The sequence below is a fragment of the Sinohyriopsis cumingii genome, chromosome 18, assembly GCF_028554795.1.
Source record: "Sinohyriopsis cumingii isolate HCF-2022 chromosome 18, ASM2855479v2, whole genome shotgun sequence".
Taxonomy (NCBI): Eukaryota; Metazoa; Mollusca; class Bivalvia; order Unionida; family Unionidae; genus Sinohyriopsis; species Sinohyriopsis cumingii.
Genome location: NC_142978.1, coordinates 4,623,525 through 4,639,997, shown reverse-complemented (window position 1 = coordinate 4,639,997; position 16,473 = coordinate 4,623,525). Strand labels below are relative to the sequence as shown.

Genomic DNA, 16,473 nt, shown 5'->3' with positions numbered 1-16,473 from the left:
TTTCTTGTATTATGAAGAAAGTCTTTTCAGTAAATTTGAACCAGACTGAAGATAGGCTGGAGATAAATGAATCAGACAGAGTGCATCCCAACTTTCCAGACCATCCTGCAAACATTTCTTCTTCACTGTTTTATGATGGTGGCATACATGTGCTATTGGAGAGGGGAATCTCGCATGAAATTACCAGTGAGGATCCCATGGATCCACATTTTGACCCCAAAATTACTCGACATGAATTACCTATCTGTGATAATGGGGATGATATCAAAGAGGGTGAGAACAAATTACTAGTATGTAGATCTTTAGCAGAAAATGGTCAAGAGGGGAATGTGACTGAACTGGGAAACATAAAAGGAAATGTTGGGGTAGAGACCAACAAGGCGGTGGTTCAAAGAAAGATCTTGCAGTCATATGAGATGAGCAGAGATTTTGATTACCATTGTGTTTTAGATTCTCTGCCCATAAACAACTGGTGTGAGAAGAGTTCACAGACTGAAAACTGTGAAACCTGTGATAGTGCTGCCCAGACTGATCATAATTTGATTGCCATTTTCAGTGATGGTAATATTCGTAATGAGGACAAAGAGACCTTTACACATCTTATCAGTGAAAACAGAAGTGTGCAAACATCTAGCAGATTACTTAGCTGTTCTTTTGAAGTTTTGGCTAATGTGGACATAGGTGGTTTAGAAAATACAAAGGCATTACAGTCAGCAGTACAGGACAGTTGCATGCAAACTGACAAAATCCCATCATGTTCAGTAGTACAGCTGGATTCCATAGATATTACCTTTGAGGGGTCTGAATTGGAGAAGCAGACAAAGTTTAATAATTTAAGTACACAAACTGAAGATTCTTTATTTACAAGTGCATTTGAAGAAAGTTATTCTGTTGCTTTCAGTAGTGAATCTTTGATCAGTGATAGTGATATAGTGCCATCTGTAGATATTGCTTCTGAAGAGGTGACAGAAGCTGATGAAATCTTGATTGATCCGACAGAAGTGAAAGAGCTGTGTCAAAAAGAAAAGCAGAAGGTTAACAATCAAGATAAACAAATGGAAGTGATGGCACAAGAGAATTATGGATTGGAGTTATCCATGATCAAAGAGAGGTATGAACTGCAAATGAAACAGAAGGAGTACGAATTTGAGGAGAAGTTTGCAATGGAGTTTCGCACCAAGCAGGTTGAGTTGATGCATCAGATGGACCTTGAGAAGAAGGAGATAATGAAAAACATGGAACTTGTCATGAAACGTCAAGTTGAAAAAGTCAAAAAAGAAAAGGAGAAGGTTTTTGTGGAAACCATGAGAAAAGTACGTGCAGATCTGAAAGAGAAACATGAGAGGAAGTTGGAGGAACTTCATCAGAAGATGCTGTTAAGGATCCCCAGAAGATTTGAGATGGTTGGATCACCAAGGCAGACAGGTGATGATGACACCATACAGAGGCTTCAAAAGGAGAATCAGGTGGGTAATTCATAGCTAGTGATCCTCCTTCTGACTACGTAGTTATGAAACTTTCAGAGTACCAAACTGAACTCTAATAAAACAATTAATTTAAAGTAAAATTTTAAAATCTCTCAATGTTGCTGAAATTTGGTACTTGTGTGTGAAGAAATGTATTTATTGTATGTCGTCCGATTGTCCTCATCCAATGAGATCAACATTTACTATTTCAGTTTGTTCTCAAAACCAATTTCAGCCACATTTAGCACACTGAAAAGCATCTTGGTATGAAGGTGGTGATTAACTACCCCAAAATGTTGTCCACAATTATTTTACAAAAAACAAAACAAAAATGCAAACAGAATTTGACCAAATTTTATAGAAAGCATTCTTGTATGAAAACTTTTCCAGTTTTATTACTTGTGCTGCTGATACTGTCACCAGTGCTAACAATAGAAACACAGCAACCTATTAGAAACTGGTTAACTAGATTTGATGAAAATTAGACAGAGAAGTATCCTGGCATGAACACCTTTCAGGTTTACACAAATACTGCTGCTTTACCCTCCAATATGGCTGCTGTTAGTGACAGTAAACAAATCTTTAAATAATTTCTTTTGAGAGAAATCATCACTAGGACAAAAGAATTTTATCAAATTTGACAGCAGGCATTCATGTATTGAGGCCTTTAAAATTCATACAAATCTGTGTTCAATATGTCTGTTGTTACTTCTCAGAAGCCACTAGAGTAAGTTGATCATGAACTATATGTGAAAATATTGTTCATTTACCTGCTATGCTAAGTCTTTGAGAGAAAACATAAACCATAATACTTTACTGTTTTGATTGTAATTTATGTGTCTTTTTCTGACCATTTCAAATTTGGTTGCGTCTGTATTAGCAAATAATACAAGGTTTCAATTTTGGAGACACCAATTTTAAAGGTTTCAGCACTCAGAGATAAACAAGTGCCATCTTTTAGGTGCAGAAAATGAAAAACGATGACTACCTGCTACATGATTACATAAACAGTGAATCCTTTCAAAACTAAAAACCCATGGAACCAAATTTATTTCCAGTTTTAGAGGTTTTCAGTTTACTGAGAGTTTTACAGATGTGAAATAGTATGACTTTTATAAGCGTTTTTGTGACTTGAGAGACAGAGAGAATGTAATTATGTGAACATATCAGTGTATTTATGTGTCCAAATGCATAGAAAACTGTTTGTTCTCTTTTAAACATTTATTATTGAAAACTTTCTTAGTTAAACAGTATGCATTGCTTCTGAAAATCACATCCAGTAAGAAGAATAAAAATACAGTTGTTCCACAACTAAATATAGTTTTTGTCTCAAGAAACATTTAAGGAGTAAAATACTTTTATAATTTTGCTAGAAGTCCATTAAAATTATGAATGCTTAGCCGTAATGTTCAAATGCTGCATGGAATTCATGATGTCCCTGTGCCAAAGACATCTCCTAGTTTCTTCAACAATGGTTTCAGCATAGATTCATAATTGCTGACCAGAATAAGTTTATCCAATAGGATAGTTCAGTACTACAAGGCTGGTTGTTCTGACACCTTAAAATTTGAGTGAAGAAAAATGACAGTAATGATTTCTCAAATACATGTCGGGGCCCCAAGTGGCCGAGTGGGCTAAAGTGCTCTCCGTTATGGATCATTGCCATTTCACCTCTGTCTGCGTGGGTTTGAGTCTCGGATTCAGCTGATGTGGGTACATGAGAAAGCTTGCCAGTAGCTTCTCGTGGGTCGGTGGTTCTTTCCGGGGTTTTCCCAGGTTCTTCCTCCACCAATAATACTGGTCACCATGTATAGCCTATCATGTGCTGAAAAATGGCGTTAAACCCTACAACAACAACAAAAAATAAAATAAAATATATGTCTGTAATAATATTTCTTTTTTGGAAATAAGTTGAATGAATTTGGCTTTCAGAATAGTGTATTGTTTGTCTTTGTCAGTAAAGCATAAAAAGTGTGGCAGCATGCTTGGATAATAGAGCCTTGGAAAAATCCCCAAACTTTTATGAATCATTTATGTATATGAATAGCATTAATCACAATTAGATATCGAATCGACAGACATTTACAAGCATATAGATGTTAATAATTTACCTGAAAATCTGGCTCTATTTATGGTGCATTAGTTTTGGATTAGCATATTGACTACCCTAATCTTATTCAGCCTGCTGCAAAGAAATGTTTCAATCTTGCATGCTTTTGGGACATCCTATCACAGATCTATTAAAGTATTTGCTGTAAATGTATATACGCTGGTTGAGTATATGTCAGGAATTTACCAGCTAAAGTACATTTCCAAATTTGAAGTGACTTTTGGTTTTATGAAGTTTTATTTGGTGTCAAATTGGAATTTGGGATAAAAATTTGTTTTGGTTTGCTGAAAATAAATCATGATATTAAGAAGGAAAATTCAGGATTTGAGAACATTTTGATCATGATGGGATTCTAGTATGGATCAGTTTTGAAAGGTTTCGGTGTAATAGCATCAAACTAGTAAATTGCAACGTTGACTAGATTATATTTCTTCATTCTTAATAGTATAAAAACTGGAAACTTGCATTAATGTTTTGTAGTTTTTGCTTATCAGTCAACATGCTGCTTATGTTCACTAATGTCTAAATACTGTAGTTTATATTTCTTGATGTCATATTATCATGACAAGATTTGTTTCATTTGCTCTGGGTAACTTAGGCAATGAATTATCTCAACAGTTTTTGAAAGATAATTAAATCTTATTGTTCTTTCATGAATGTCATAGGTAGTTGCTTGCCATCAGTAAAAGCATGTTTTCCCCATAAACAAACACTTAACAGAAAGTGCATGTTGTTCAATTTCCAGTCTGAAAAATGGATAGGAACTGATCCAGTACATGCAAGACAATAAAGTGGTAATGTGGAATGTGGTAACATTAGTACAACTCTTCCACCAAGAAGTTTAAATTGTTTCCTGCCTGTGGGTAGATTAAGGTTGCTAACTGCCTGCCAGACTTTCATAAAGATTTGGGAAGTTCTTCTTAGAATTGACTTTAAAGGAATGGCAGAATGCATATTTATGTCTCTTTAAACTTAATTCTAACACTAGACATTTCTGTTTGCCTTCATTTTTAAAAATTTTATTTGATATTTTGGTTGTTTATATTTTGGCTTTTTAGTATTGGGAGTTAATGTACACATATGTGCACTTTGTTTCTGTTAATTCTTTCCTTATCCAATGTAGCATCACAGGGAAAAATTGGATGTTATTGAGAATTGGAAGTTCCACAAACCACACAATGCAGCAGGATGATTTAGTGAATAAACGACCACAAATATTTTGGATTACGTTTATTTCCTTTTGAACAATTTTTTGAGAACAGAAACTTTGATGAATTACATTTTATTTCAAAGTGATATTATTTCAAGTACATAAGCCATAGCATAGTTTCTCACCACTGTAGGTGCCACAAAAGCAGTACTTTATGCTATTAAACCAACCAGCAACCTTTGATATCCTTCTGAAATCTTAAGTAAAACAAATGTGATAAACCCATCATTAGTGAACATACTTTGTGACGGCATATAAGGTTCTATGGCTTGCAATTGGAATCTGAAGTAAAACTAATGCCATAAACCCATCATTGGTGGACATACTTCGTGATGACAGATGAAGTTCTGGGCTGTGTACTTGAACTGTTTAGTAAACAAATGCCATAAACCTTCATTGGCCGACATACATTGTGAGCGCAAATCAGGTTCTATTCTGTTGTTTTGAAATCTGAAGTGGAGCAAATGTCATAGACCTTATTCATCTGGTGTACATTGTGATGGCAGACACTTGTCACGGTTGTATGTGTGAGTGCATGCATTAATTCTTTACTGTTTGCTAATAAAGTTTTCAGAAATGGTTTACCTTGTGCAAAACACATGTTCATGCCTAGATCTAATTTTTAGACAGAAAACAGTTATCATTGAATATTCAATAGTTGTCTTTCTTACCTAATTAAGTATTATTGATTAGTAACTGCATATAGACACCTGTAAGTATAAATTTTCCTTTGCCTATACCTGGACAAGTTGCAGTTTGCACCCTACCATTAAGATTCTTCAAGATTTGCTGTGGTGATAATTAAATCTTGCAAAACTAGTTTTAAATTTTGGTTTCTTGGCATCTGTTGCATATTTAATTAGTGGAGGTTTCGTCTGCAATTCACTTGACAGGTGTAATTTCTTGGTAGTTTTGTTCTTATACCACTATTATTGATCTAGAATTGACACAGTTGTGTGATTTTACAGGACAGATAATGCAGTTTCCAAATTTAGTTCTTCAGTTCTTACAGATTTCCAGCAGCATTCACAAAATTGTACTAAGGGATTATGCCAATGGATATTTAAATGTGTATTTTTGTGTGGACAGGCATGAACAGTGTTGTGTTCAATATGGGATATACTGTTTTTTCATGGGCAGGAAGGTTTGTGGAGAGGAAATGCATACCAGTTTTGTAATGCTCTTGTTTGATATGAGGAGAGCTCAAGATTCATTTTAAAACCCAATCAAGCAATAACAGTATCATGTTAAAGTCAAAGTGGGAAGCAGTTAAGAGAAAGCATTCAGTGCTAATTGCCTTCCAGAAGGTAATGTACAACAAGTTTTCCAGATGCATAAGCATGGCTTGAAATTAGGATTTCCTTCGAATGATCCATAGAATCACTAGACACCAAAAATGTACAGATCCTGATTAATTGTTGCTAGACTATACACTTTTTGTATTCCTGTCAACTCGTTTTATTTGCCTGGTTGAAGCCTCCCCTTTTTCCGTTGTTATGTCATTTTGATTTGATGTGTTCTCTTTACAACCATCCTTACTCGCTTATAAGTTGGGTCCAACTGCAAACTACACAGACCCTGATCTGTTGGAGCATTATGCACTGGCAGATCTGAGTCATTGCAGTTTGGCAGGAGTAATGAGTAAAACAAGCAACATAGACCCTGAGCTGCAGATGCATTATGAAACGGTAGATGAAGACCTTTGTCTGCAGTTTGGTTCGACTTATAAGCAAGTATAATGGTGTGTTAAATTCGTTGCTTAGTCGTCAGTCTTCTTTTATAATGTGCCATGGCATTCATAGAAGACCAACCTTTACAAAATACAAATTGGCAGAAGAAGAAAAGAGATAGAGCACCAAATTATGACATCTTTCTTTTTTGTTTTACGTTTAACAGCTTAACTGGACTTTTACAAAAGCAAGTGTTCCTTATACTATAGCTGAACATTTTTCTTGTGTGTGTATGTTGCATGAGTGGGGTTTGTGATGGGAGTGAGGTGGAGGATTGTGGCATCCATGATAATTTAAAATGAAGCAAGTTTACCTTGCTTAAGAAAATCATTCAGAATGTCATCAAGAGCTGGTACAGTTGTAGCTAAGCATATGCTATAGTTTACTCCTGCTCAACACCAGTCCTCTCTAATGGACATTTCTTATGCAACTAAAGTTTTTATCATGCATGGCTACTGTACATTTTGATAATTTTTATTTTGGTTTTAAGCGTTTAATTCTTTTTATTACACTTGTTGTACAAACATTTATATTAAAAAAACATTACATTTGATCTCATTTCAGCAACTAGCTAAAGCACGTGATGCATTGATGCAGCAATTGGATCTCTCAGAGCAACAGCAAAAGCAGCTTCAAGATGATCTCCAAAATCTTTTAACTGATGAGGAGTGGCTTGAACTAGATGATGATGGGATGGAGATGGGGAATGAATTTGGATTTGGAGAAGGTAGTGTCCTTGACTGGAAGATACCATCCTCACTAGTTCATCATCTGAGTCAGGATCTGACATCTGCTACAGGAGGTCAAGATAATGGCGTTTCACATGCTGCCAAGCTTCTTGACAATACTCAGTGTTCAAGACCAGAGTGTAAAGCTCTGCAGGAGAAATATATAAACATTAGAAGAAAATTGGAGAATTTAGGTGGATCTTTATTACTAGGAGGTTCTTCAGAGAGAAATGATGTTTTCAGTGATGAGGAGCAGATGGGCATTGACCAGGACATGAGTATATCAGCTAAAAGGCCAGATGATAAAGACACAGAGGATAAATTCATTTCTGATGAAGACCAAGATGCACAAGTACTGCAGCGACTGACTTCAATCCATCTTGAACATTCTGTGCGTACACCTATTGCAGCATCTGCCCCTCTGGATAATGAAAACAAATTCATCTTTGATGATGAAGGTTCAGGGTCAGTTTCCCAAAGCAAAGATGAAAAATTCATTGGTAAAGGCAGAAGTGAAGGTCATTTCTCAGAACAGAATTCTGAGGATGAAAAGGTAGAAGATGGTCATTCAGGTGGAAAAGAGGGTTACTTTTCAGAGCAAGATTCAGATGAGGAAGACCTAATGCCAGCCCATTTGTCCCATGAGAACTCTCCACTCCATACATCTTCAGGCAGCAGTTCACAGAATGTAAGATGGACACATGCAGCAGGTTTTTCCTTGGTAAATGATGAAACAAGTCAGTTTTATGAGATGAGAAGTCCTTCAAAATATAAAGAATTTAGTGAGAGGACACCAATTTCAGATGATGAGACTGAGGTGTCATTGTCTTCAGCAGAGAAGAAGACAACATCTTCTGGTAAAAGCAACATTCACTCTGAAAAATATGGAAAGGAGGGAGCATTTGTACCAAATGTTGATCAGGTTTTGGAAATTCACCCCACACATGAAATAAAGTTACCAAGAAGAACAAAATCAGAAAGTTCAGATGATACAAAAGATACAAGTACAAATCAAAGTCAGAATGATGGTAGTATTTCAAGTTATAACAAAATTCCAAGGTCCTTATCATGGAACTTTGTTGCACAGGAGAGGGAGCAACATGTAGCATTGCGTACGGATGCACAGAACATATTTGTATCAGAATTATCACCACAAATAGAAAACTTACCACTTCAGGAAGAACTGGAGTCAGATTCAGTTTATCTTGAAGAATCGGATATAATTCAGTCAGATTCTGGATTTGTACAAGAGTTTTCAGATATGACCTTCAGATCTGAGTCAGACTATGTAAAAGAATCTTCTGATGAATCGGCATCTTTTGTGAAAGATTTTGATATAGGAAAGTCAGTACAAAACAATATGGTGGAACCTGAAAAAGACAAATCTCTGTCAAAATTGATTGGGCAGTCAGATTCTAGCAACAGTAAAGAGGATGGCACATTACCCAGAGGTTCAATCACCCCAAACAAACATTCTGATATGCTGTCAGGTAAGGACTCTTTTGAGGTTGAAAGAGTTGATTTAGGTGGTGCACTCGAGTCGGCAATAGGGCAAGTAGTTTCCATTTCATCAGCATCAGCTGACATATTAGAGCCATCAGGAGGAGATGATGTGATTCACAGGGAGACAGATGACTACAAATCATTAAGAAAGCTGTGTGAGGAGTTGAAATTACAGATTGATATTTTGAAGGAAGAAAAGGATAGTTTGGAAATTAAGGTTTTACTGCATGAAGAACTGGATTCAAAGCTGATGATTGTAGAAGAAGAAAAACAATACTTGGAAAAGAAGGTAAAAGAGCAGATGGATCATTTTGGAAAAGAGAAGCAAGAGTTTATGAGTAGATCTAGCTTATTAGTTGCAGAAATGGAAAGTCTTGCACTTAGGAAGGATGAACTGGAAGACAAGTTGAGAAAGCAACAAGAGGAGTTTGAACAGTATATAATAAAATTGGAGGAGACCAGGTCAGAAGAGAGTCTGAGGGAATCAAATCAAGAGATCCAGGAACTCAAGCTTAAAGTGCTTGATCTGGAAAAGGACATTAGGGAAAAAGATGCTTATGTGAGAAAGCTGGAGGAACATTTTCTGAATCAAGAAAAGGGTCTACCATCCAAAGGTAGCACTGTAAGTCTTGGATCTCCAGGAATAGGCATGATTATAAGTAGTGAAAGAGAGGCCTTGGAGACTAGAAGGCATTCTTTAGATTTTAGTGTTGGAAAAGTTGAGCAGAATAAAAGAGAGATGCTCAGAGAACCAAGTGAATCATTCTGTCCCATGGATCAGAGTGAAACTCTTTCTTTGGATGGTGACTTTGTTGATGCAGTGTATGAGACAGAATATAGACGTTTTCAGAATTCCAGTCATCTTCATCAGACTCCCACAGATTTCCATTTCATTGAGGGAGATGGAAAATCTTCATTGCGATTCCCAGATGAACTAGAGCCCGTGGGCTACATTGGATTATCACTGGATCAATCTATTGATGGACATGTTGCCATGGAACAAAAACATTTTGAACTGTTGGAAGAGATCTCTCACTTGAAAAGAGATTTTAGAGAAACAAAAGCGATCTATTCAAAAGAGATCATTTTGTTGCAGACAACACTTGAAAAGGAAAGATGCCTTCGAGAAGGGTTACAAAGCAAAACTGAACATTATGATACGAACTGCCAAGACATACTTTCTTCTGATGTTGTTCATCTTCGACAAAAAGTTGCTGTGCTGAATGAGACCAACAAATTGCTAAGGATTGAGAATGATCGATGGATGCTTCGGATAAAGGAGCAGGAGGAAGTTGTGATGGAATTGAGAGAAAAATTGTGGTATCAAAAAGGTGGAATTGATGAGGTGGAAGAAGTGTTTGGTAAACAGTTGGCTTTGCTTCAGAAACAAAGAGAGGACCTGCTTGAACAGTTAAGAAAAAGGGAGCATGACAACGGGAAACTTTCTCAGATACTTGGAGAAAAGGCTGTTCTTGAAGACACATTAAAGAAAGAGAGGGCAATTATTTTAAAGAAACTACAGGAAAAAGCAGCAGTTGAGACTCAGTTGCATGAAATGGAATTGGAAGTTGTCAGGCAGAAACAGGAGCTGAAAAGACTGGAGGAGTTGATGTATCAGAAAGACTTGACAGAAAGAGAGTTGATGCGGCAAAAAAGGTTATTAGAAGAGGAGTTAAGAGATATTGAGGCAAAATTTAGAGACAGAGAAGAGCATTTAGGAATCGAGAAAAATAAACTTCTTGATGAACTGAGACATGAAAGGTTAGGTGTTAGGTCAAGAAATCAGCACTCAGAAGGAGACATAGATAATGTGTCTGTAGCCTCAGATTGTTCATCAATTTCAACACGATCTGTGGTATCAGATATTGAATTGGGAAGGTTAGAACTTATGTTAGAAGAGGTTGGCAGGCAGCACTCAAATGCTGTGGAGGTATTGAGAGATAAATTAAGTTCAAGGTACAAACGAAAAGAAAGGGCTATTCTGCAGAAGCATGTATCAGTGTTACAAAGCAATGACAAGCGCTCAGAGAGTGACTGTTGAGCTACGACATTTTGCATTTATTTGATTCAGTTGCTTATTGTTTGGATTTATTGGACTTAGTCATTGTATTTAATCACTGGAGAAATTTTGATGCTGTGAATTTACTTATTTTTGTGGGTATTGATTTTCATTTTTGTAATAAGAAACATTTTTGTCAGTACTGAAACATGTGGATTGGGGAAGGGGTAATATTTATTTACTGAATGATCATTGTTTGTTGGGTCTTTAATGTTTGGCTTGTAGCAAGCATAACATCCATGAAAACTTGTTCCCTACAAAAATCAGTGAATTCAAAATCTTTGCATTATTTCAGAAAAGATGTAAACAATACTATCTGTATATATTATTTTGTGGACCAAACTTCGGATTTTGATACCTCAAGTTTGAGCTCGTCTGATCATACTCCAGAAGAGCTTATGGGATGGTCTTTTGTCTCTCCAGCTGTCAGCACTAGTTTGTTATCATAGCTCCTCCTAAACCACTTTGAGGATTATGATGAAATTTTACACACACACACACACTTACACTCACACTTTCATTTAATGGTCTGGTTGGTCTTAAATGAAAATGGCATCACATGGAAATCCAATGTGGCTGCCATAACAGTCATCCTGAAAATCTTTTTGCTACTCTACTTGAATAGAAAGTCACATTAACGAAGGGTTTAAAGTAAAAGACTTCTTATGAACTGTAGTTGGTCCTAAATAAATATAGTGCCAATCTGACATTTAGCATGGACATTACAGCAGTCATTTTAGAATAGTTTTATTGCTACCATTCCTGATTAGAAAATTGTATTGACATGGTGTTTTCACTAGAAGATTTATCATCATGCCCAGTTGGTTCTTAAGGAAAATGGAGTGACATCCATTGTAGCCACCACAGGAGCCATTGAAAATCTTTTTATTGCTATTCCAACCAAATAAATGTGAAGCCATATTAACGTGTCTTCTTGTGATGTCTGGTTGGTCCTAAATGAAAATTGCAGCCACAGTGGCCATCTTGAAATGAAAAAAGTTTGCAATGAACACACATTGATTAAAAGATACTCATATAGTGTGTAGTGTGATTTTTTTGGGATGGTGTGTGTGCATGCATATATATAGTTTAAAAGGTAATATTTACGCTGTTCCAGATAGCTATTAGATTATTAGAGAATATTAGTCATCAGATTTTACCAGAAGCATACCACCTGCAATTTGAAGAAAAGCATTTTTCATAATTTTATTACTATATTTCTAGATAAGCTTTAGGTTATAGCTTATCATAGTCTTAAAATATATTATTTTTTTAGTTTAAAGGTACTTTTTACACTGCTCCAGATAGCTATTAGATCTTGGGATTATAGTAATCCTCAGTTTTTAGCAAATATGTACCACCTACAATTTGAAGATAAGCATTTTTCATGATTTCATGGTTTTATTAATATATTTCAAGATAAGCTTTAGTTTATAGCTTATGTTTGAGAGAGAGAGAGAGAGAGAGAGAAAAAAAATGGATTGATGGGAGACTGTTTTGTTGTAATGTGGTATTAAATAGAAGACAATAGACTCCAATGTTGGCTATGAAACCTTGCACTGAAATGAACACAAGTCACTGCTTTGCAAACAGATTGATTCTCTGCACATGCAAGAGTCTTAGCAACAGTAGATTTGAACATTTTATTGGCAAGCACCTATGTGACATGAAATATACATGAAATATACAAGGTGCAGAATTAGGTACAATTTATAGTGGAGTACTGCTTTTACGAAATGACTTGGCATTACATTTTGTTTTTCAGAAATGTATTTGATATATTTCAGAATTGTGGCTTATTTTCATTTTTTTTAGACACATCTTACAATGACATGCTTCTTATCTGGAGCACTGTATTTATAGTACCTTAATCTTTTAATATTTGCATTTAATAACTTTAGCGTTTTTTTATTTTGTGTTGTACTTATTTATTATGCTTTCTTATCTGTTCCTCAATGATGTGGCAAATCACCTTATCAGTACTGATAGTATTTGCTTTTACTAGTTATCGTGAGTAGTCAGATGAAATTTACATGCAGTAGATAAATTGACTTTAGTTTTAACATTAGTCAGTCATTGTACTAGTATTGGTCGTTTCTAGCTCTTGATTTTAGCTGATCTTTACTTATGGTTTGGTGAGTTTATTATATGACCATAATTGCCTGTCAACTTTTTTTTACTTCCGCTTATGAGACCATGTTTTTGATTCAATTTGGATCATATTCAGCATCACAGTATCTTTGACAGTTCACATATTAGTAAGATTTATGCATATTAATGAGGGGATCTTGCATCTGATTGGCAGAGCTTGTTACCACTCTGGAGACCATATTTCTGATCTATGTGACTTGGATTAAATTTGGGATATGCTTATAGCTTACATAGTTTGGAGAATTTGATTACAAATTGGATCCAGGCATGTTAATGAAGTTGTTGTGCTTATGATTGGCTGAGCTTGTTGTCACTGGAGTCTGCATGTCTAATCTGATTTTGATCAAACTTGGAATATGTGTGTACTTAAATCGTCAAGATCTTGGACAAGTTTTATAATGAGAGAGATACATGCATTTTGAATAGGTGATCTTTCATTTCATTGGCTGAGCTTGTTAATTCTGGTCTACATGTCTAATCTGATTTTAATCACACTTGGAATTTATACTTGTATCATCAAGATCTTGGGAGATGCACACATACTGAAGAGGTGATCTTGCATTTGATTAGCTTGTTACCATTTTTGAATCCATATTTGCGATCTGAGTTTAATCACACTTGGAATATGGGCTGATAAGAAGCTCTTGGATGCATTCAGTATTGAGTGAAATCCATACATATTAATGAGGTGATCTTTTGTCTCATAGACTGAGCTTGTTACCATTCTGAAGGCCATATTTCTGATGAGATTTTGATAAAACTTGTCATGCAGGTTTATATATGAGTTCCTTTGATTCTGAACATTATAAGTCAGTGACTCCTGGCTTCAGAAATTTAGGATTCCCATTGAAATCCTGGAAGTAACCAACTGAATCATTGAGCCCTGGACCCAGTGTAACAATTCAGTATGATCCAAATACATGTAATACTGTACTTATATGCAATACAACAATTTAACAGAATGGTTGAAGAGGTTTAATAAAAAGCAAAATCAATAGTGGTCTGTAATGTATTGCACTGAGGGATTGTCTATGTCTGCATTGGAGAGATTGAGAAAGGATGAAAGAAAACTGATTGTATTTGTGTTCTTTGTGAACTGAACCATTATGTTGAAAAAAGGTTGATGTTTTAATTTAATATACAAGTATGCTGTTCAGAGGAAAAAATGGAGAGGGGCAGACAATCAGGACCTTTCATTGTTGTGAATGTGAGAATCATGATATGAACGAACATGTTAATCTAATAGATAATGGTTACAAAGATAAAACAGCACAAAATGGTTACTTTTGAAATTGTCTGTTTCTTTTGTAGAAGGTGACATACATTCAGTTTTTGTACTGGTTCAGTGGTTGTCCATTCTTGGCCAGGTGTTAAAAAAACAGACTGGCTTGCAGCAAAAAATGATTATAACTGAAATTGTTTGTTTCATTTCTGGAATGCGACATACATTCAGTTTTAGTACTGGTTCATTGGTTGCCCATTAATGTCCAGGTAATAAATGGTCTTAATATGTGCTGTTTTGGCATGGTCCCTGACTGCCTTCTCATAAACTTTTGTTTCAAGCAGAATTGGTACCTTTACCTTTTTCATGCAAGCAGTTTGCCTTGTCACTGCATGTACATGATTCAGGTTTGTCCTGTATTGGGTAAATGCAGAGAACTGTAAATTACTTGTAGTACGTCCATTAATGAACGAGTTTATCTTTCTGCTGTCAGCAGACATAGAACAAACAACAGTTATATCTCTAACATCGTTATCTTTCTTCCTTAGCCTAGGTAATTTCTTTACCCAGTCCGACCTCCATTGTATTTTCCTTGCCCTGTGACCATCATTTACCTTATCAGACTCTTTCTGAAGTCAGTGCTGAGACGTCTATTGAATCAGGACATTTTCAAAACCAGCCTTTGCAAAGAAAGCTGTCTCATGCTCATGACCACTCTGGATACTCAAAAGATAATTGAAAGTAATCTTCATCTAAATATATGGGAATATACATAACTAACTGAATGTAATTGATGATGATTGGTTGATTTCTTTCACCCAGTATTCATTTAGCGCAATGCCAACATGTTTATTTTTACAATTGCATCAAGACTCATTGGATATTATTAAACCAAAGGCAAATATACAACTTGCTGAACCAAATAAAGAACAAAGACTTAAATATATCAGTAAAAGCAAAGACTGCAGTAAAAAGTGTGGTAAATCTTTTATTAGATCTGTAGGCAGCCACATAACTTACAACAGTCCTTGATAATCCAATTCCATGCAGTTAGGTGCTGAGGAATTATGTAATGCATTTTAAGCTGTTGGACTCCTAATTTTGGAAGTTCTAGTGTTTTTGAAAACTGATCACTTCTGTTTGGGCATTATAGGATTGTGGACTACATGCAAGATTTACTAACATTTACCTCTGAAATTGAAGAGTTTGACAATGTACAAAAAAAAAAAAAAACCTATTCAAAACTGAAGGATTGGCAACATACATGCTCCAGTGATCAAGGTTAATTTTACATTTTGAAAAGACACATGAAAAGAAATGAAGTTAATGGGCAAAGTGTTTGGAACTATTTTGTCACTCTTAACACATTTTTGCTGAGCTGATCAGCATAAGGCTAAAATTGTATTGTAAATCACCAGATAGCTGAGGTGCTTGCTCATTGGTGATGGTGCAGAGTGATTAGACACATTTTTAATATCTGATTGTGTACTGATTTGGGGCAATCAACTGCTCATTGGTTGAAAAGGTGTTAATGTGTGGATCAGCATAAGATTATAAGATATTTGAGGAAAGGAACAATATGCTTTATCACAGGGACCCGAGGGGTCAAAACCAATGCATTTAGTCAGCTGACTTAGTCCTTAAAGTCCAAAGAAATCAGATCTCACATTAATTCAGTAGTGCAGCAGTCCATACATATTCATGAGATAATCTTGTATCTGATTGGCTGAACTTACTGCTATTCTAGAGACAATATTATTGATTTGAATTTGAGTAAACTTAATGTCATGCGTAAATAGACTTAAATCATCATGAAGCAGACCGTTTCATGAATAAATTATAGCTTGCATTTTGTGTGCCTACATAATTCCAAGGTTGTTTAAATCTGTTCTTTAGACTTGTTTGAAGGATTAAAGAATAATGATAATCATGACGATGATGGAAAATTGTTGGAAGCATATTTAGATTGTTTTCTTTGCCAATATGAATGACCTATTTTTGATGTCCCCTTGTATCAAGACTCACTTTTGAAGAATTTCCAAAACAAAATACTTTTGGATACTAGTCATATGGATGGATGGGCTATTTGGTTATAACTAACTCCCTGTTGTAATAATGGATTTATGTGTTGAGCAGTTGTTTCTTCTGTGGAGGTCCTGGCCTAAATATTATAGTATCTTTCATTTGCCTGGTAATTAGCATTGTTCTGTTGTACTTGTCTCATGTATTCTTATTTTACAGTTGATTTACATTGCACCTTATTTTGTTTTACTTTTTTCAACACCGACCAGGCT

At 35.5% G+C, this 16,473-nt stretch overlaps 1 protein-coding gene across 9 annotated transcripts in view; it reads left to right on the top strand.

The window, feature by feature from the left end:
* LOC149775988 (uncharacterized) overlaps nucleotides 1–16,473 on the top strand; it is a 336,196-nt gene that overhangs the window by 34,664 nt on the left and 285,059 nt on the right. The gene's annotated exons all lie outside the window — the stretch shown is intronic.